Source organism: Hypomesus nipponensis, chromosome 1 (genome assembly GCF_054491055.1).
Source record: "Hypomesus nipponensis isolate SF chromosome 1, ASM5449105v1, whole genome shotgun sequence".
Classification (NCBI taxonomy): Eukaryota; Metazoa; Chordata; class Actinopteri; order Osmeriformes; family Osmeridae; genus Hypomesus; species Hypomesus nipponensis.
The window spans coordinates 890,330-912,778 of record NC_140361.1 but is presented as its reverse complement, the minus strand read 5'-3'; the positions used below and the strand labels follow the sequence as shown (position 1 = coordinate 912,778).

Below are 22,449 nucleotides of genomic sequence, written 5' to 3'. Positions count from 1 at the left end.
TCCGCTCTCGCTGAGGAAAAGTAGGCAGTGATTTGACGAAAATATGTGTCAGAGGTTTAATTCACACTTGTTTCTGAGTGCCTCTGCCAAAGCTCCAGCATCTGTGACTCCTACTCCACCTCCTCCTCACCACCTCCTCCACCTACCTATCACAGCAGGGGTCTCCAACCCTGGTCCTGGACAGATACCTTCCTGTACTCCAACCGCAGTTTTAACTAACCTGATTCCACACATCAATCAGCTAAGTGAAATCCTACAGGAAGGTTGCTCTCCAGGAACAGGGTTCGAGACCCCTGTAGTAGAGCCTGCATCTCCCTCTGTCCCTCCATGATCTCTCCATCCTCTCCATCAACCCTGACATCACTCTCCCATGGCTAATCCCCCCTCTCATCCAGCCCTGACTCTCTGAGGCACACATCTATTATTCATCCAGGCTGCCGGCACAGGTACACGCATGAGGTGCAAACGTCTTGTTCGCCCAGGCACCAGTCAGAGAGAGAGGGGGGAGACGCTATCACAGGATCTCCCGCGCTTTCAAAGCCGTCCCGATAACGTTCAGTAAATTATTTAAATGCCTGTGACAGGTGTCGGGCTGCAGGTGTCGTTTTACATCTTTTGCTGTTATTCCTCTCCATTTCCTGGTGTTTTAATGGAGCTTCGCTCCCCTTGGTTCTCTCTGTGATTCTCTGCTCCTGTGTTGGTAGTCCTTCTCCATTTCTGACTGCTGTGCTCGAGGTAGCATTGCTCAAAAGCTTTGAGTTTTCAATTATTTTAAACTTTAACGTATGCATCGCAGGTGTGTGTACATAAAACCCTTCTGAGGCGAGAACAAGTTATTTTACAGTAATTTAGTCTCTCGTTTTGATGTTTTGTTTCTCCTGCATTTGGGATTCATCGACAATCAGCCTTCAGTCTTCTGTTTCTCTCTTGAGACAAAACATGACAGTTGTACTTTCGTTCGAAATGCTGTCTCTATCATCGATTCATTCATGTAACAAAAATGCCTAAGCCATCATTTCGGGCCAATACATTGACAAAGAGGTATTTTTGTCACCCCTGGTATTCCTACAGTTCCTGCTAACTCTTAACTCCAACCCTTCCCACAGACAGACACTGGGAGCGTTCAGTGCGGAGGGTCCAAATGACCCCCAGATACGACTCAGAGCCCGTTTCTTTCTCCTGCCTTAGGTGTTGGTGTTATTGTAGCTTGTACAGCTGTAAGCTCCAATAATAGTTTATAGTTTGTGTCTAAGCCACAGATGGACAAGTGAGCATTTCTCCTGAGACATGGTCCTGAGGGCTGATCTAGCAGTTTCGATAGTATCTATCTATATATATCAGGGGTCGGGAACCTATGGCTCGCGAGCCAGATGTGGCTCTTTTGATGATTGCATATGGCTCGCAGATAAAACGAAATATTCTCACTTGTTTTAATCCATCCATCGATTTTTCACTGCGCATGTCCTGTTCAGGGCTGCAGGAGCAATTGTCCATTATTTTAATTGGATGATACTGGCCTACGTTTGCCTCGGTCATTAGCTCAATGCTAACCCTTCGACGAAGAAGATGGCGAAAAGAAAAAAAGACGACGAGTATCGTACATTTCAGGACGAATGGACCGAAGAATTCGCCTTTGTGGAGAGAGCGGGTTCTGCGGTGTGTCTAATTTGCAATGACAAAATTACATCGTTGAAACGGTCGAATGTAAAGCGGCACTTCGACACGCGCCACGCTACCTTTGCATCAAAATACCCTGCGGGAGACAGCAGAAAGAAAGCGTGCCAAGAGCTGGTGTCTCCGTCAGAGATTTTGAAGCAGAAGTGGCTGACCTGAAGGCCTCAGACATGTGGGTGAATAAGTTCAAGTCACTGAATGAAGATTTGGAAAGAATCACACGACAGAAAGCGGAGTTGGCGAGCAAGCACATGTGGACAGAAATGAAAAAACTCCAACCCGAAGACCAGCTGATTCTCAAAACTTGGAACGCGCTTCCTGTCACATACCACACACTGCAGCGTGTGAGTATTGCTGTAGTGACCATGTTTGGATCTACGTATGCATGTGAGCAGTCATTCTCACATCTTAAAAACATCAAGTCCAACCTACGATCACGTTTAACGGATGAAAGCCTCAACGCTTGCATGAAGCTTAACCTCACCAAGTACCAACCCGACAACAAAGACATCAGCAAATCCATGCAGCACCAGAAGTCGCATTAATGGTGAGTGTTATAACAACATTATTTAAAAGAATAAATTCAGAGGCTTATTATACTGACATTTAGTTGAATTCACTTTTAAAATATATTATATGGCTCTCACTGAAATACATTTCCAAATGTTTTGCTTTCATGGCTCTCTTAGTCAAAAAGGTTCCCGACCCCTGATATATATGAATATATATTTCTAGCAATTACATTGAATTTTGGAAACAAAGACATTGCATTGTATTCCATCTAATTGAAAATCCAGAAATATCAGGAACCACTGAAGGAAGCTGACTGGCTGAACGTTGCAGTGTTGTCTGGTTGAGTGTTTCCACATAGCAGGCACGTCACCTATTATTAGTCATCATTGGCATTGGAACACGCACACACGTGCAAACACACACAATAACATACACATACATTCAAGAACATACACCCACACACACACACAACCACACATTAAAGCTGTTCAATGAACATCTGACAAAAACTGACCAGATGTTCAATGTTTGCTCAATACATTTGATATATTTCCATTCAATAAAGACGAGTGATACGTAGGGGGTTCTGATGTCATTTACGCTCCAATATTAACCAATCGTGTTCACATGGTCAAGAGTGGCGAGCCTTTGTATGAACAACACCACACTACCCTGCATCAGGTAACACACCAGACACCACACTACCCTGCATCAGGTAACACACCAGACACCACACTACCCTGCATCAGGTAACACACCAGACACCACACTACCCTGCATCAGGTAACACACCAGACACCACACTACCCTGCATCAGGTAACACACCAGACACCACACTACCCTGCATCAGGTAACACACCAGACACCACACTACCCTGCATCAGGTAACACACCAGACACCACACTACCCTGCATCAGGTAACACACCAGACACCACACTACCCTGCATCAGGTAACACACCAGACACCACACTACCCTGCATCAGGTAACACACCAGAGACCTCACCCAAGGAGCAGTCATGTACAAACGGTCGTCTTTGTCTTTGGAGTCTGTAGAAGTGTGTGGTGTTTCTGTAGAAGTGTGTGGTATTTCTGTTTGACTTTCCTCCCCCCTGGAGAAACAGACCTTGGAGAGACCTCGTCTGACGCCTCAGGGAGAAACCTCCCCTTCAGCTTCACGGGTAATCTGGCAGCATCCCGGTTTGTGTAACCCTGAGGTCAAGATATTAGGGTCCCCTTGCATCCAGCTTCCTTCTCATGTGTTGCCTTAGTCTCCAGTTGTGCCACTGGCTGTCTTTTGGTTTAGAGAATATCTCAACAGAAGCCCAGGAAACTAGCAGCCTAGCAATAGGAACACAGGTGTCTTTTCATATTTATTATGCGTTGCTATTATGAGCGTAATGTTTTAGTGTAGTAGGAGGGGCAAATCACTGCTGTTTCATTCGTAATGGATGTGCAATTAACGTTGTTTTGTAAAACATTGTCTTTGTGTGCTTCCTTAATGTCATCATAAAGCAAATTTCCAATATTAATATAGGTATACATTAGTTATATTAATATAGGTATACATTAGTTATATTAATATAGGTATACGTTACTTATATTAATATAGGTATACATGACCTATATTAGCTATATAGTCGTACTCCTACTGCTACACTGACTTCATCACTGTTCCAGTACCACTTCTGAATGATGTCCTGTAGGAGAGTGTATTCAGTCCTGAAAGTCCAGGCTATGGTGTAGTTACATGGGCCGGGGGATGCAGTCCAAGGTTTGGTAGAGTCCTGCTGATACAGAGCTGAGCTTGGCCCTGCTGACGTGGAGCTGAGCTTGGCCCTGCTGATACAGAGCTGAGCTTGGCCCTGCTGATACGGAGCTGAGCTTGGCCCTGCTGACGTGGAGCTGAGCTTGGCCCTGCTGACGTGGAGCTGAGCTTGGCCCTGCTGATACAGAGCTGAGCTTGGCCCTGCTGACGTGGAGCTGAGCTTGGCCCTGCTGATACAGAGCTGAGCTTAGCCCTGCTGACGTGGAGCTGAGCTTGGCCCTGCTGATGTGGAGCTGAGCTTGGCCCTGCTGATACAGAGCTGAGCTTGGCCCTGCTGACGTGGAGCTGAGCTTGGCCCTGCTGATACAGAGCTGAGCTTGGCCCTGCTGACGTGGAGCTGAGCTTGGCCCTGCTGACGTGGAGCTGAGCTTGGCCCTGCTGACGTGGAGCTGAGCTTGGCCCTGCTGATACAGAGCTGAGCTTGGCCCTGCTGACGTGGAGCTGAGCTTGGCCCTGCTGACGTGGAGCTGAGCTTGGCCCTGCTGATACAGAGCTGAGCTTGGCCCTGCTGACGTGGAGCTGAGCTTGGCTCTGCTGACGTGGAGCTGAGCTTGGCCCTGCTGATACAGAGCTGAGCTTGGCCCTGCTGACGTGGAGCTGAGCTTGGCCCTGCTGACGTGGAGCTGAGCTTGGCCCTGCTGACGTGGAGCTGAGCTTGGCCCTGCTGATACAGAGCTGAGCTTGGCCCTGCTGACGTGGAGCTGAGCTTGGCCCTGCTGACGTGGAGCTGAGCTTGGCCCTGCTGATACAGAGCTGAGCTTGGCCCTGCTGACGTGGAGCTGAGCTTGGCTCTGCTGACGTGGAGCTGAGCTTGGCCCTGCTGATACAGAGCTGAGCTTGGCCTTGCTGACGTGGAGCTGAGCTTGGCCCTGCTGATACGGAGCTGAGCTTGGCCCTGCTGACGTGGAGCTGAGCTTGGCCCTGCTGATACAGAGCTGAGCTTGGCTCTGCTGACGTGGAGCTGAGCTTGGCCTTTGGGGGTGTAGTGGATGGAGGCTCTCTGGCGTTCCACCCTGTGGGAGACTGCTATGCAGACATGCCAGGATGAGGCTGGGGTGATCTAACGATGCTTTTCGCACTCTCATCAGGACTCTGGCAGCTCTGGTTTGAATGAACGGAGGGTTCTGGAGGCTCTTGCCAGAGATTCCTGTGAGGATTCTTTGAAACATCAAGGACAGACCTCTACCTGCCAAGACTGCTTTTCCCCTCCATGTTTTGTTTTCCTCGCTCTGCTAATGGCACACTTCAGATAATGGCAGAAACCGGGGCGTAATCACAAATTATTTTCCTCGTCCACCTCACAGAGGGGTCCCTCCAAGGCCCCCCCACACCCACGGTTCCAGGGTCGCTGTAATCATTACTCATTATTGCTTCCACCCAAGTGCGTGTGACAAGTCGCTAGTTCAGAGACCGTCAACCAGCCATCTGTGGCCTGGCACTACGGCCTGTTTTTAATGTGCCGCAGGGAAAAAGCTCATCATTATCTTCCCCGTTTAGAAGAGTGGAAAAAAGGGATGGTTTGTGAAGCCAGCGGGAGCACTCCCCCCTCAGAATGTGTCGTTGTCACGGTAATGGCTTCTTTGTGACTGGTTGTTCCCTGCTGGCTCATGAGACAGAACATCGGGAGGGGGCTCGATGCGTTCTGGACTAAGTTGGTTATGTGAAGTTGCTGACAAACAAGTGCACCAATGTTAACGAAGGAGAACGTATTCCAAGCTATCTTCCCCTCTTTTGTTTAATCCTTTCACAGTAACACGTTGGGACGGAAATACATGCTTCAGATACCAAGAATAAATTATGACAGTATTCTGACATACAAAACAGAGGTCAGATAACTTGATATCTATCTACACTACTTTATTAAAGCAGATTACCTTTTTTTTGCTGCCCCCAGTCCCCCTGGACAGACTTGTGCTGTGCTTTACAACCAATCCAGAGAGTGCAAGTAGTTTGTTTTATTGTTGGATATCAATCAAGACCGTGCACACGCCTTGAGTGTTTCCCTGTGGGATTCATTAGGGAGAAGACACCACTCTCACTATGAACAACATGCTCTGTTGAGCCCTTTGAGACTCAAAATATTGTATTTTTAAACTGGCTTCAATAGAGCCAGTACCGATTATGTACACCACTTAATTGTCAACACCCCTTTACAATTCTGTAGTGAGTGATGACAGAGTATTGGTAGTAATGCAAAAGACCAGGGGTCTCATTTATAAAGCTTGCGTACGCACAAAACGGGGCTGAAAATGTGCGTACGCCACTTTCCACGCAAAGGTTGTGATTTATTAAAAACAAACTTGAAGGGAGAATGTGCGGTCCTCCACGCAAACTCTGACCCTCCCGTAGGCCTACGCACATTTTGAAAACCGTTGGAATTGGCGACGCAGATGACCGTACTGTAGTCAGACTGCAGAAATTGAATGTGGAAAGAACATTACTCGTATTATTAATATATTTTGTTTTCCTGACACACGTTTTTTTCATTCAATTTCATGATTATCATGAAGATTACATCCAGCAGTGTTATTTGCGCTTGTACTGAGTGATTCTTGTTCCATAAACACCTTGTACAATCCAACTCAAATTTTAAATAAAAATTTAGCGTTTCCTCACCCTCAGATTGTCCACTACGGGAGTTCAGGAGGGGGAGATTCCCCGACTGCGTGGAATACAGGATAACATCACATATCCTACCTTTAGATAACTGCAGAACACAGTGTATAACTAAATATATTTATTTAATACTGTGCAAATATCCTCATATGTCAAAAACTGGAAATACAGTCGTCAAGCTCCCGTGCAATCGCTACACTCTACGTCCTCGTTATCAGTCCAGACTTTAATAGATTACTGTTCATAACAAAACGCTTTTGTTTTCAAATTGTATCTCGACTCGCAGTATCACTGGCACAGTTTTTTTTTAATTGGTGATCTACCGGCCACCACATTTTCTGAGTTTTCAGGCGCCACCAATAGGCTAACAGTGTCTGAGAAGTTGTCATGCGCTATGATTCACCGTAAAGAACAATCGTATGCCAGGGTCATGATGAGATACTAGATTAGCATTCATGAGGTGCTTTGCATTGACTATATATGGTTAAAAATGGGCGTGTTCAGGACGGGGTACAATGCTGATTCACGTACGCACACTTGTGGGTAATCTGTTATTTATAAAGGGAACATTGCGTACAGGTGTGCGTACGCACGGTTTTATAAATCTGAATTTTTGTGTGCGTATGCCATTTGGTCTAATTTATAAAACTGTGCGTAGGATTCGTACTAAAAGTGTACACAAAAATTCAGATTTATAAAACCGTGCGTACGCACACCTGTACGCAATGTTCCCTTTATAAATCACAGATTACCGTGCGAGTGGCGTCAACTGTGCCAGTGATAAACCGAGTCGAGATACAATTTGAAAACATAAGCGTTTTGTTATGAACAGTAGTCTTAACAAGGACGTAGAGTGTAGCGATTGCGCGGGAGTTTAACGACTATTTCCAGTTTTTGACATATGATGACATATGCACAGTATTAAAAACATATATTTAGTTATACACTGTGTTCTGCAGTTATCTAAAGGTAGGATATGTGATGTTATCCTGTATTCCATGCAGTCGGGCATCTCCCCCTCCTGCACTCCCGTAGTGGACAATATGATGGTGAGACAGCGCTGACATTTGATTTCAAATTTGAGTTGGATTGAACAAGGTGTTTATGGAACAATCATCACTCAGCACAAGCTCAAATAATACTGCTGGATTAAATCATCATGATAATGATGACATTTAGTGAAAAAATGTGTGAGGAAAACAAAATATATAAATATTACTAGTAATCATTCTTCCCACATTTACTTTCTGCAGTCTGACTACTGTACGGTCATCTACGTCGCCAATTCCAACTGTTTTCAACATGTGCGTAGGCCTACGGGAGGGTCAGAGTTTGCGTGGAGGACCGCACATTCTCCCGTCAAGTTTGTTTTTAATAAATCACAACCTTTGCGTGGAAAGTGGCGTAAACACATTTTCAGCCCCATTTTGTGCGTACGCAAGCTTTATAAATGAGTTCCCTGGTTATCTGCAGCTGAACTACAGTACAGTTCAAACAGGCACAGAAAGCCATGAATATCTTCGACACACCGTTGCCTGCATATGGAAGAACCTGCTGGAATCCTGTCACAAATCCAAAAGGGCCAACTGAAGAATTTAAGGAGGGAACCCAAGCAAAATATTTGAGAGATCTTTTCAAGATAGTCTTGAAATAGGGGGATAAGGAAAAAATACAAGTTTCTTTGAGTCTTTTGCAACGGCTCGTTCCTGCCGGCCTCAGGGACCCTGGCTTGTGGCATCAGACGGAGCATGCACAACAAAAGAGGCCTTTTTGCTTTTCATTTTTCCTTCCTCTATCTCCCGAGAGGTGGGCTGGTCATCGATCGGCCACATCATGAAAAACCCTGAGAAGCGTCTCTGCTGTGTGCTGGCCACTGCTCTTGCAGCCGGCCCTCAGTCTATCAATTACTCACACTGGCTATAGATCCCTCTCTCCTATCACTCTTTCTCTTTACGTCTCTCTCTACCTCGCGCTCCCTCTGCCTCTCTCTTTTACTGTGCTCTCTCTGCCTTCTCCCCCTCTCTCCCTTTCCCCCTCTCCTTTCTCTCTCTCCATGTCTCTTTCACTCCTCTCTCCCTGACTCTCTTTCACACTTTTCTATGTCTCTCCTTCTATCTCTTTCCGTCCTCCCTTTCCCTTTCCCTTCTCTCTCTCCTTCTGTCTCTCTCCCTTTCTCTCATCTTATTCTCCTTCTATTGCAACACTGGTAATTTTACTTTAATATTGGCATGGTTTCCTTTGATCATCTTAGTTGGGAGGGATGACAGGGCAGTTCATTTTATACCCAATAATTCAATGACTACAATATTCATACGCAATTTAAGAAACTCCTGAACTGGAAACCAAGCTTTTTCACTGTCCAAAGACCATTGTATTCTACACGATTCTTTTCTATCCTTCCTTCCTCCCTTTCCACCTCCCTCCACCTCCATCTCCCAGGTACCCATCCCTCCGTCCTCTCCTCCTCCTCCCCCTCTCGTCTCCACTCACAGCCCCCTCGCTGCCCCTGCCCCTGTGGACGTGAGGCCTGCAGGGGAGATCACATGCTTGCAAATGGGCCCCTGGCTGGGCGCGCTCAGAGGAGGGCTCCCGGTGGATCAGCCAATTAGCCTCGGCCCCTGGACTCGGAGCAGCGGAGAGTGCGCCAGCCTGCCGAGCCGAAGAGCTCCCCCGCGTCCCCAGAGGTCCTTTAGAGAGGGGACCGGGGGAGGACGGAGGAGGAGAGAGGGGGGACTGGCAGGATGGAGGGAGAGATGATCGGCTGTGTGTTTGTCACAGAGGACCTTCGATCGTTTGGTGTGAGTCGTCCAGGACTGGCTTCTCTCCAATTATCCCACACTGGCCCAGAGGCCGGGGTGCTAAAGGAGGGAGGTGGAGCAGGAAATGGTTGATGTGGACAAATGGTGTCAGACATGTTTGTCTCTGTAAATGAGAGTGTTTGGCTGCAGCGTGGGTCCTGCCAGGGGCAAAACAGCGACTTGACAAGCAGCTTGGGTCCTGTCTGGAAGAGGTGCTACTCCTGTCAACATGGTTGTTGACACTGTCCGTCCACACAGGAGCAGTCGGGAAACTACTTATTTACCCAAAAGCTGGGTTTGTTAAGTCCACAGTTTGTTAAGTCCACAGTTTCCTATGAACTCTTTCACTGAGTTCAAAGAAACTGCAGTAATGAGGGAACAGACAGTCGAATCCCTGTTTGAGGAGGAGGAAGGAGGTTTTTCTATCAGCTCTGAAGCAGGAACACATCGCTATGGTAAAGTTTGCCCAAACTCTTGAAGAAGACAATGAATGAGCAGAATTAAGGATGTTGGAAAGCTTAGATTAGGTAGCACACCAGAAGGAGAGAAATAGGGAGAGGGGGGGACAGAAAGATAGAGGGAGAAGGGGGGAAAGAGGGAGACAGAAAGAGACAGGGAGAGAGAGAGAGGGGGGAGAGAGGGAGACAGAAAGAGGGAGAGAGAGAAGGAGGGGAGAGAGGGAGACAGAAAGAGAGGGAGAGAGAGAGAAGGGGGAGATAGGGAGACAGAAAGACAGAGGGAGAGAGAGAGAAGGGGGGAGAGAGGGAGACAGACAGAGAGAGGGAGAGAGAGAGAAGGGGGGAGATAGGGAGACAGAAAGAGAGAGGAACAGCTGGCTGGCGTAGATACTGCTGTTTCAGGTCTCCTACCAACCCGCAGTGTAAACAAACCGCCAGTCTGTTTGATTTATGGGGTACGTCAGAGGCCGAATGGCCATTATTGCGACAGAAAAAACCAGAGCATCGTCATCAACGAAACATGACCATAATACATCCTTTCACAGGTAGACCTGGGAGCTTAGCAAACGTATGGCTTCTCTTTGTCTGCTTCCCACAAGAGAATCACTTTTTGATTAACTGTGTGACACAGCTAGTAAATAGCATTTGTTTAGAAACGATGTAAATCATCGCGTCATGAATAGATCCAGGTTCATTCGCAACGTGATTAATTTTCAGATACTCTGGAAAAACCTTAGAGATGTAATTTCTGGGTTTGATTAATGCCGTCTAAAGACTCATTGTTGGCAGGATGTCTTTCAGGGGAGTATATTTTATATTTTGAGAGCAGCAATGGGACAATTTGGAATGATAAACAACCATTGTCAGGGATATCTGGTCTGGCCACAAACATCTGAAGTGACAGCTGGCCATACCAATTCACCCTCAGAGCTACATCCATTGAAACACTGAAACCTGTATTGATCTGAGCTGAATGTCTAGTCTCTTCACCTCATCACCACAGATGCTCCATGAACTCCACAAGCCCAGTGGACGTAACGGTTGGGGAACTGAATCATCAATTACGGAGCATAAACGCACCATTAGGACTGGAGTCCATGACGTATTTAAGCTGCACTGTTTTATCTCCCTGACCTCAAAATCCCCCTTCCAGAAGCGCAACTTAACTTCCTCTGTGTAGATAAGATGTGACACCAAAAAAAGAAATAAATAACCGAAGCAGCAATGGAGTGTATCGAGCAGCCATTCATCACTTTAACATCTGGGATCGATTACCCAGGGAGAAGGGACCAGGACAGGAGATTTACGTGAGACGTTTACGAGACGATCGCGGAGGTTTGACCCGGCGTCTCAGCTAAAAGCCCCTCGTTCAAGCCCGGTGACACAGTCAGACTCGTCTGGATCCTGAGATGATGGCACATGAGAGAAACCAACATATCAATCATCGCAGAGAACAGGTATTGACAGTGTACAGCCTCTATCTGTGTAGAATTCAGAACTGTCCCCTTCCCATCAGCTGCTCTTCCAGCTTTATGGGGTGTGCAGCAAGACTCAAACTAATTGACTCCCCAAACCCTCGGAGATATGAGGATATACATAAACATGTCAGGTGTAAGCACCTATATATAACTTATGTGTGCTTGGGTGGGAAGGGATGTTAAGGTGTTTTATAGCTTCGACAATGGAAACAAAATTGTTCTTTAATATAAGACAGGATTTATGGGTGCTACCTACCTACCTAATCAATTTTAGATTTAGCTTGCTCCTTTATTGCCCCTGTGACCCACCATAGGTCTAGTTTGAATACATTTACATTTTTGAGATCTCTTGCCAGCCCAAATACAAATAGAAGACCAGCTTCCACAAAAAAAGGCAAGTGTTCCAAATATTATTTTGCTCCATTTAATATCACATTAAAATGCACGTCCTATGGCCTGGACCCCACTTAAACACAGTAACACATCTGCATTTTTCATGTGCTATGTCATCTCTGAAGATACGCCTGATTATCTGATTCGTCTGATTGCCTTGAAATATCTTCACAGCCTGGATTTCCTTTGAAATATGTTCGAAAGATTCCAACTATGCAGTGACACAATTAACACAAAAACACTAACAAATGGCATGTTAGACTCAATAACTGTGACGGAAAAGACATTCAGTAAGTAGTTGCACCACGGGAACTGTGTTCAACCTTGGTCTCTCTCATTCTCTTGCATTGACTTGAATTCTTCACTGATTATGGTGAGGCTGGGTCGCTATTCACAGAGACTCAACTCCCAGTGTCATTTGTTGCTCTGAAGCGTAGTGCAGACATGTTGCCCTTCCAGTTCAATGTACCGGTCAGTCCTGCTCGTCTGTGTCTGTGTCCCTTTATACAGCAACACCACCAGATAATCCTATCAGCGGTGTCAATCAGGCCCTCCTTTGAGAGAGGGAGAAAAAAGGAGATTTTCTTTCTGCATCTCCTCCTCCACCCCCATACACCTTCTCTTTACGATGTTCTTTCTATATCATTATACTTCTGTCTCCATCTCTCCTCGTCCGCCCCCTCTCACAACCAGCCTCCTCCCTCCCATCAGTCTATATCTAGTCTGCTGTCCTCCGGTCCAGGGTGGTGCAGCTGGTCTTTTCGGACACCGCACCCTGGGCTGGTGGTCTCTTCATAAATGAGAAGGGCGGGGGGGTATTTAAATTGTCTTCACACTTCCTCAAAAGGAAACCCCAATAAAAAAGCTTCACAAAAAAATCTGTCAGAGTTGCTTCTATCCAACTTCCAATACAGCCTCCCATCTCAGGGCACATCCTGTGTCTGAGCCCCACCCAGCCTCCCTTCTCAGGGCACATCCTGTGTCTGAGCCCCACCCAGCCTCCCTTCTCAGGGCACATCCTGTGTCTGAGCCCCCTGCTTCTCCCAGCTTTGCTGTGTAATTGCAGTCAGCAGAGGGTGAAGCTACTTCCCTGTAACACATTGTGGTTAACACGAGGGGACAATGTTTTCCTGAACACACACCATGTGCTGTGCAGGGTTAGTTCTTTCACTTCATCCCTCCAGCATCTGCAGTGTGCCTCCTGGGCTGAGGAAACACCACGTCTGAACACACAACAAACAGCCTTTCTTATTCTCCGTTGTCAAACAGCATCAGATGGGATGGGATTCGGCACGGTGAAATAAAACAGGAGTTATCAGCCGTGTCTGCCTAGACAGGCCTCCTTTGTCCTCTGTAACGGAGGGACAGACTCTGAGTGGCTTGTCCTCTGACAAAGGGTGACGAGAGGGAGACTGGTGCTACCTGCCAAACACGCTGAGACGTTCACACTGAGCCCGGCAGCCTAAAAGGGACATCATGTGTGTGCTTGTTTATGTGTGAGGGAAAGAGTGAGAGAGAGACAGCATGAAGTGAGAGAAGGAAAAAGGAGAAAAAGAGAGAGGGAGGGAGAGAGAAAAGGAAAGACAGGAGAGAGAGAGCGAAGATGAACATTGAGAAAGAGAGAAAAGGAGAGATGATGTAGGATAGTGTGGGTCTGGCCTGCTGTGTTGCTCCTGGCTGTTGAGGGTGGGCTCTCACACGTCTCCACCAGTTCATCAGACTCAAGCACACCCAGCAAGAGTCGCTCTGCTCAACAGGCACCGGGGTGAGCAGTGCTCAGGAAAATGAAGTCCTGAGGGAGTGATGCTAGTGGTTCAGGGGTGTGAAAGTTTATTTTTCCTTTTGTAAGTCTGTGCTGAGTCACGCATACCTGTTTACTCCCCCGCTATCGTGATGAAAAGCAAGGTAAAACTCGTACTTGTACCAAGTCAAGACTAGGTTGTTTTGCAGTAGCAGTAGCCCCAGTGAGCAGTGAGCTGTAGCCCCAGTGAGCTGTAGCCCCAGTGAGCAGTGAGCTGTAGCCCCAGTGAGCAGTAGCCCCAGTGAGCTGTATCCCCAGTGTGCAGTCAGCTGTAGCCCCAGTGAGCAGTGAGCTGTAGCAGCAGTGAGCTGTAGCAGCAGTGAGCTGTAGCCCCAGTGAGCAGTGAGCTGTAGCCCCAGTGAGCTGTAGCCCCAGTGAGCAGTGAGCTGTAGCCCCAGTGAGCTGTAGCCCCAGTGTGCAGTGAGCTGTAGCCCCAGTGAGCTGTAGCCCCAGTGAGCAGTAGCCCCAGTGAGCTGTATCCCCAGTGTGCAGTCAGCTGTAGCCCCAGTGAGCAGTGAGCTGTAGCCCCAGTCTGCAGTGAGCTGTAGCCCCAGTGAGCAGTAGCCCCAGTGAGCAGTGAGCTGTAGCCCCAGTGAGCAGTGAGCTGTAGCCCCAGTGAGCTGTAGCCCCAGTGAGCAGACAGAGGGGAGACGCAGACTCAGGAGGAGTGTTCATCATCGCCAACGTTCCCCCGTATCACTCCTCTTCCCTCCCTCACACTCAATCACTCGCGGTGGCCTCCTCTACACGCTCGACACATTAAAGATGTAAACCTTCTCCGCACCTGTTCACTGGTGCGATGCATAGAAGGGTGAAAACAACCTCACTCAAAAAACGCCACAGCTCAAGAGTTACAAAATCAGTCGTTCCGTTTGAAAATCTCAACAACGGTGAAGAAGAAGAGCAGGCGCAAAATGAAGAAGCCAGTCTGTTTGTTTTGGGTGTCGGATGCAAAAGAGGAGTGTGGTAGTATGTTGAGAACCTCAGCGTTCCTCAGATCTTCTCCCCCAGGACCCAAAACAACATCACAGCTCTCAATACATACAACAGGAGATGCATTAGCATACACTGTACACTGCATCAAAGAGGAACCAGACTGAATGACAAAAATACATCATCATAATGCACCTCGTTCTGTGTGTACGATCTTGCTCTGTATGTCAACACTGCAGGAGTGAACAAGTCCTCAAAGCTGATATGACTCTCAAGTGTACAGGAGGCATATAAGAATGTTGGGCTGCAATTTCCAAACTGGAACCGAGGGAGAGTATTGGGGACCATGATACATGTTGTTCTACACATCTGGAAGAGATGGATGGACATGAACTGGTAGAATGGTATCCATGGAGACATGTCAACCTGCATCATGACTATGCACATCATGAAATGCAGCTCTTTCATCTTCAATCCCTCGTTCCCCCTCTCGTTTTCTCTCTCACACTCCCCACTTCCTCTCTGTCTCTTTCTCCCTCTCCATATTCTTCATCTCTTTCACACACACACACCCCATCCCGTCACCCCATCCCTCCTCCTCTCTCTTTCTCTCACACACACACACTCCCTCTTCTCTGATGATCTCGGGCTGTGAGTGAGGGTGCTGAGTAGAGCAGGCAGTCGTCGGGCTGTCCAAACGAGTCCCAGCCCAGAATACTGTCAGGTCATGTTTTCTGTGGCTGTGTTGTTTCACGGCGGTCATTTCGAGGTGATCCCTGCAGTCCCAGGATTCGAATTTTCCTTTCAGACTTTCAGGGCACAGCATGTTTAAGTCACACAACCACAACTTTGAATCATTACCTATGTTGGACCAAAACAGATCACTCTTTAACCCCAAAACTTACAAACCTTACAAAATATAACCCTATTGTTCTCTCTTTTCACTTCAGCTCCATTCAGACTTGGTTTGACAGGAGTTTTCCTGCAGCCAGGCCACACCCACAGTGAGTCCCAGAAGACAGCATGCTTCGTCTGTGAGCATCTCCAGCCTGCAGTTCTCCGCAAGCCCAACAGAGGGCAGTCTCACCTCAGTGAGCACAGGACGTACGGTATCACGTTCTGATGGACAGACTCTCTCCACTGATCCCCAAAAAAGGCAACAACTCATTTGGTTTAATGTGTCATTGTATCACAATGACATAAGTCAAGGGTTAGTCAAGTCTATGATTAGACATTTGTGTGTGGAATGTTAATACAATCACCATTTTGCAGGAGGCAGCCCCACTTTATTCTTTATTCAGACATCTTTCCCAGACTGTAGAGATCATGGAGGATAGTTGTTGACAGTTTTTCTGGATTTTACCAAATTTTCAAGGCAAAGGATCCTGCCAGGAAAGCAATGTTCATTTAAGAGAGGAATGTGTATTTGTACGACTTGAGAAAGAGGAGAGAGAAAAGAGGAGATGAGACAGCGGAAGGGGGGATGAGGAGGAGAGAGAGAGAGAGAGAGAGAGAGAGAGAGAGAGAGAGAGAGAGAGAGAGAGAGAGAGAGAGAGAGAGAGAGAGAGAGAGAGAGAGAGAGAGAGAGAGAGAGAGAGAGAGAGAGAGAGAGAGAGAGAGAGAGAGAGAGAGAGAGAGAGAGAGAGAGAGAGAGAGAGAGAGAGAGAGAGAGAGAGAGAGAGCCCAGGCCCGAGGCCCAGAGTGGGGAAGATAGTTACACCAGAAGAGACACAACACAATGCTCGACCATCAGGACTGTCTATCCACTTTCGTGTTCTTTGTTGTCGAAGAATGCACATATAGACACTCACACACCCACACACTCACACACACTCACACCCACACACTCACACACACCCACACACCCACATACCCACACACTCACACACCCACACACTCACACACCCACACACCCACACACCCACACACTCACACACACTCACACCCACACACTCACACACACTCACACACTCACACACCCACACACTCACACACCCACACACTCACACACACTCACACCAACACACTCACACACACACTCACACACACACTCACACACACACACACACACACACACCCACACACTCACACACACTCACACACTCACACACTCACACACTCACACACCCACACACTCACACACACTCACACCCACACACACACACACACACACACCCACACACTCACACCCACACACTCACACACACTCACACCCACACACTCACACCCACACACTCACACACACTCACACCCACACACTCACACACACTCACACACACACACACACACCCACACACTCACACCCACACACTCACACACACTCACACCCACACACACACCCACACATCCACCTATGCACACAGAACAAGTCAAACAGGATAGTAGCATTTAATCTAGCCTGTGTGTCGTTGGACTGCTCCATGTTGACTCTAGCAGGTTCCCCGTGTTTAGGAAAACGTCACAGAGCGGTACGTTCCCCGACCGCGCAAAACTAGAATCTGGCAGGCTGAAGGATGTGGTTGTCATGGGAACTGGTCGGTCTGCGGCGAGACATGAAAAAGGTGGGACAAACTTTGGAGCTGCTGTTCTCTGGTGAGGGGGTTTCAGAGCTGCTGTTCTCTGGGGAGGGGGTTTCAGAGCTGCTGTTCTCTGGTGAGGGGGTTTCAGAGCTGCTGTTCTCTGGGGAGGGGGTTTCAGAGCTGCTGTTCTCTGGTGAGGGGGTTTCAGAGCTGCTGTTCTCTGGTGAGGGGGTTTCAGAGCTGCTGTTCTCTGGTGAGGGGGTTTCAGAGCTGCTGTTCTCTGGTGAGGGGGTTTCAGAGCTGCTGTTCTCTGGTGAGGGGGTTTCAGAGCTGCTGTTCTCTGGGGAGGGGGTTTCAGAGCTGCTGTTCTCTGGTGAGGGGGTTTCAGAGCTGCTGTTCTCTGGTGAGGGGGTTTCAGAGCTGCTGTTCTCTGGGGAGGGGGTTTCAGAGCTGCTGTTCTCTGGTGAGGGGGTTTCAGAGCTGCTGTTCTCTGGTGAGGGGGTTTCAGAGCTGCTGTTCTCTGGGGAGGGGGTTTCAGAGCTGCTGTTCTCTGGGGAGGGGGTTTCAGAGCTGCTTTTCTCTGGGGAGGGGGTTTCAGAGCTGCTGTTCTCTGGGGAGGGGGTTTCAGAGCTGCTGTTCTCTGGTGAGGGGGTTTCAGAGCTGCTGTTCTCTGGTGAGGGGGTTTCAGAGCTGCAGTTCTCTGGGGAGGGGGTTTCAGAGCTGCTGTTCTCTGGTGAGGGGGTTTCAGAGCTGCTGTTCTCTGGTGAGGGGGTTTCAGAGCCCTGGTCGGCCCTGGCTCTTCTTCTCCCCCCACCCGATCAAACGTGACGGCACCCTCGCATGCCGGGAGAGACGGAGATAGTTGCCGTGGTAACAATCCCGGGGAGACGGATCTGGAGCTTGAGAAAGGTTCAGTCAGAACGTCCACCGACCGACCCAACACACCAAGCACACCCAACACACCCACACCGACCACACGCACACACACACCGACCACACACACACACCGACCACACACACACACACCGACCACGCACACACACACCGACCACACACACACCGACCACACACACACACCGACCACACACACACACACACAGATCCTCCTGTCAAACTGGACTTGCTGCTCAGCACAGGAGGACGCTAGGTGACAGTTTTTCATTCTATAGATGGAATACCTGTTTAACTCCTCTATGAAGAATAGTGGTACCTGGACACTGTATAACTCTTCTATGAACAGTAATGGTACTTGGATGCTGTATGTACACAACGTCAGAGCATCAGGAGGCAGGGCCACGTTTGCCTCTTCCTGCCAAGTGACAACTGTCTTTACATAACATCACACAATCTAATGTGTGCGTGTGTGTGTGGTATGTGTCCGTGACTGTGTGTGTGATCTGTGTGTGTGTGTGGGGCGTGAGTAATGTGCTGGCTAACAAGGCATTTCCATATTCATGTGTAAATGTTATTGTAGCGTGGCCCAGACTCACAGGACAAACATTTCCAGAGTGAGAGAGGGGAGTGCAGGCTGGCAGGGACCTGACAGGGGATCAATCCATCCACAGATGGATGGATCTCTCTCACACACACTCAGTCACTCTAGGTTGCAACGTGGACAAGCCAATCACAGTGGATAGGAGGATGGCAATGGGAGCTAAGGAGCTCTCACATTGGTTATGTCACCTGTCAATCATCTGGATCTCAAATTCAATGCTTGGGAAGAAAGGGTTTGCTTTGGTCTGTTGCTTTTGTACTATCTATCTATTTATCTTCCTGTAAAACATTTTAATACATGTGTTGACACACTGAATGGTAGTAGACTAATTGGTTGAAATAATTGAGACACTAGGCTTGGGATTCAATGCTGTAAAATATACAAAGTATCATTAAGGACAGCAACCAACATCTCCCTGCCACCCTCTCCTCAGCGACCGCGTGTCACCAAGGCAGACGCACGGGGGACGTCTGCAGAGAGAGACGTCTGCAAAGAGAGACTTCTGCAGAGAGAGACGTCTGCAGGGAGAAGCAGAAAGCTGCTGCTCTCTGGACAACCTTTTAAGGCCTTGGGACAGACACAGTTTATCAGACTAGTGGAGAAGCACAATGGATTCGCTTTCGAGAACTTCAGAACAGAGGAAATGAATAGAAACACGGGTAATGTCGAGCCCTGTTTGGTAAAATGAAACAGTAGCCTCATTAAGCTGGCGAAAGGTAGCAGAGCTTATTAGCTGATTTGTTTATTAATTGTTTGATAGGTGTGTTTATGTTGAGCTAATCCTCTGTGTTAACAACAAAGCATGGATCCTAATTAGACCTGGGTAATCACACCTAAACACGCCACACGACTCAATCAATCAAAGGCTGGGAGAAAGGCAGACGGAAAGAGGCCGAGGGAGAAAGGCAGAGGGAAAGAGGCCGAGGGAGAAAGGCAGAGGGAAAGAGGCCGAGGGAGAAAGGGCGAGGGAAAGAGGCCGAGGGAGAAAGGGCGAGGGAGAGAGGCCGAGGGAGAAAGGCAGAGGGAAAGAGGCCGAGGGAGAAAGGGCGAGGGAGAGAGGCCGAGGGAGAAAGGCAGAGGGAAAGAGGCCGAGGGAGAAAGGGCGAGGGAGAGAGGCCGAGGGAGAAAGGCAGAGGGAAAGAGGCCGAGGGAGAAAGGGCGAGGGAGAGAGGCCGAGGGAGAAAGGGCGAGGGAGAGGGGGCGGGGGAGAGAGGGGAGGGAGAGAATGTAACAGGTAGGTCCTTACTTGTAGGTGGATTAGTTGGTAAATAAGTAATCATCTTTGAAAGGAACTTTCTGTCCTTAATTTCTCTCTGTCTCTTTTGTTCTTCCTTCCTTTTGAAAAGGACATGAGAGAAGAATACAGGCCAGCTCTGACACATGGCTGAGGTCGTATTAATTGCCATAAAAGGTTAAACTGGGAATAGATGAGTCACATATGCTGCCCTTTTATCAACACCAGAGAACAGTTCACTTTTCGTATCTGAATATTCATCCGTCTTAAAAACCCTGGTTTCAGACCCACACATGGTGAACAGGCAAAACTAGCAGTACAGTTAACTTTATGAACTTTATCCAGCTCACATTTGACTGCACCTGATCAATCAGAGGTGATTGATCACTACCAACTATGCCAAAGAAAAGTAGAGATTTGCCGGTGCGGGTGACTTGTGCATATACAGTGATATATATCACTGTCACTGTCTATATATATATATATACAGAGTATATATATACAGGGGCCTGTACATATACCTTAAGAGCTAATTTAACCCATCTAAACTGGCTACATAGACCTATTGCACATTCGCATTAATTACTTATTGACGTAGACAATTTCAAACATTTATCATAAGTACGAACAGCAAACACTTCTGGATCTTAAAACTATGGACATGGGTGATCAGGTCTCTATTCTCAGTCACGTCGACATCCCTAAACCCCTCTGTCTCATTCATAACATTAGCTATTCTTCTTGTTGCCTTTTCGGTCGGACATGGAGTAAGCTTTTTAAGACAGAAAATCTTTCAGAACCTTTTTTTTCAATATTTGTTAACTTTTTTTTTTTTTACTTTATATCACTCAAAACGTGTTTTTGTTGCCTTCTGCAGAAAAAGGTTTAGCAAAAAGTTTTAGATTTTCTTTTTTGGAAAAAATGAATTTTTAAAAAAGGTTCTGAAATATGTTGTCAAACCTTTTTGGGGGGATTATAACTTAAATAACAAACCTTTTTTTCAAAAATATTTTCTCAACCTTTCAAAGCTAACCCTAACCCATGAATGGCATATCTGATTTATTGTCACAGACTCACAGTACCTGTTACAGGCAGACAGCTGGTAGCAACCAGGAGATTGACTCAAGTACTTCCAGAAAAGAAACTCACACTGATCTTTACTACTTGCTTGTTTGACACAAAAACATTTCTCAAGTGTGTTGTTGGTGTCCTGAATAGACGCTAGTTGGAAACATTGTCGAGTGAATTGCTGCTTAAGGTTTTTTTTGTGTGTGACTGTTTTACAGTTAAGGCCAAGTACAAGGTTCTCATCACGACTAAAATATGTCTCTTCTGGCTGCTTCCTATGTCTCCCATCTTCCTTCCTCCTCAACGTGAAAACTCGTACAAAGGCCTCTAATCTTGTTTCCCTAATTAATTTCTCTCCGGATAAAATCGATTTTCTGCCCAACAATAATTTGCCCTCGTTAATCCGCCCATTCGCCTTTCTGGTTCAAAACCTCCAAACACAGTTCTGGTGGATATCACCTAGAATACATGTTCAAGCGACATACTGTTCATGGCCAAATAACTGTGAATGGGATATGTTGTTCTGATCAATCTTAGTTTTTTGCTTGCAGATGTTTGTTTTGGATGGCACTAGTAACAGACTGTTTTCTTTCCCTTTCTGTTAAAAAGTGTAATGTAACAGATGATTGGATGACGGATGGATAAAAATGAAAGCATTTACTACACATCCAAAACTGGAATCCTCGGAAGCCAGTTAGAACTCCCTCGGAGCCACATTCCCACTTTTTTTAAGCATTCTCAGTTTTCCTAAACAAAGAGTGTTTACAGATTCAGGAGAGTGGGCCTACAGACAGCTCTTAATTATTAACTTTATTGATCAACTCTGATGTTTTTCACACATAAAAATTGACTATTTTCAGCGGTTTATTATTTCTGAGGAAGGCAATGGGGAAGAAAACCTCACGTTTCTCCAGGCTGATGAAAGCCTGAACCATCCAATCTGATACGGGATCAGCCCTTACATCCCAGGAGGGTGACTTGTGAGAAGACCAGTTATGCTGATCAATAGATTTAATTTACTCAAACTTTCGATCCCTGCTGCCGAGTCATTTCAACTGCTTTCGCCTCATCCAGAAAGGTAATTATCATTGGATTTGGGGTGTGTGTGTGGGGAGGGAGGTGAAGTAGGGATTCTGTGCAAAAATTGCATCTCTGTTCTCCAGGTTGTGGTGTAGGATTCAGTCTGGGTTCAAAGCCCTCCCATGAACACATTGTGGATGTGTTCAGCATCTCTAAAGTGAAGACCGTCTCATCATGTCTGTTTGCTTTGCTAAATATACAACGCTAAAGCACCAAGCAATGACATGCTAGTATGTCTGTGTTGCTCGGAGCGGTCATGAGGTTACATTTACATTTAGCAGACGCTTTTATCCCGAGCGACTTACAGTAAGGACAGGGACATTCCCCCCGTGACAAGTAGGGTGAAGTGCCTTGCCCAGAACACAATGACATTTTGCATGGCCGGGAATCGAACAGGCAACCTTCTGATTAATAGCCCGATTCCCTAACCGCTCAACCATCTGACCCCAGGTTACATAAGGTTTGCAACAATCTGACCTGTTTCTCTCCAGAAAATGGGACTCCTGTTAATGCAGTTTTTCCTGACAACTCTTTATCGAGGACTACGGTGTGCATTCGT

The 22,449-nt window shown here is 47.3% G+C and overlaps 1 long non-coding RNA gene across 1 annotated transcript; it reads left to right on the top strand.

Moving 5' to 3' along the window:
- The first annotated feature begins 11,312 nt into the window (after positions 1-11,312).
- Positions 11,313-21,726, top strand: LOC146301773 (uncharacterized). The gene is made up of 3 exons (XR_014767169.1): positions 11,313-11,346; positions 15,445-15,603; positions 21,671-21,726. It is a non-coding gene; the product is annotated as an uncharacterized LOC146301773 (long non-coding RNA).
- The last annotated feature ends 723 nt before the right edge of the window (positions 21,727-22,449 follow it).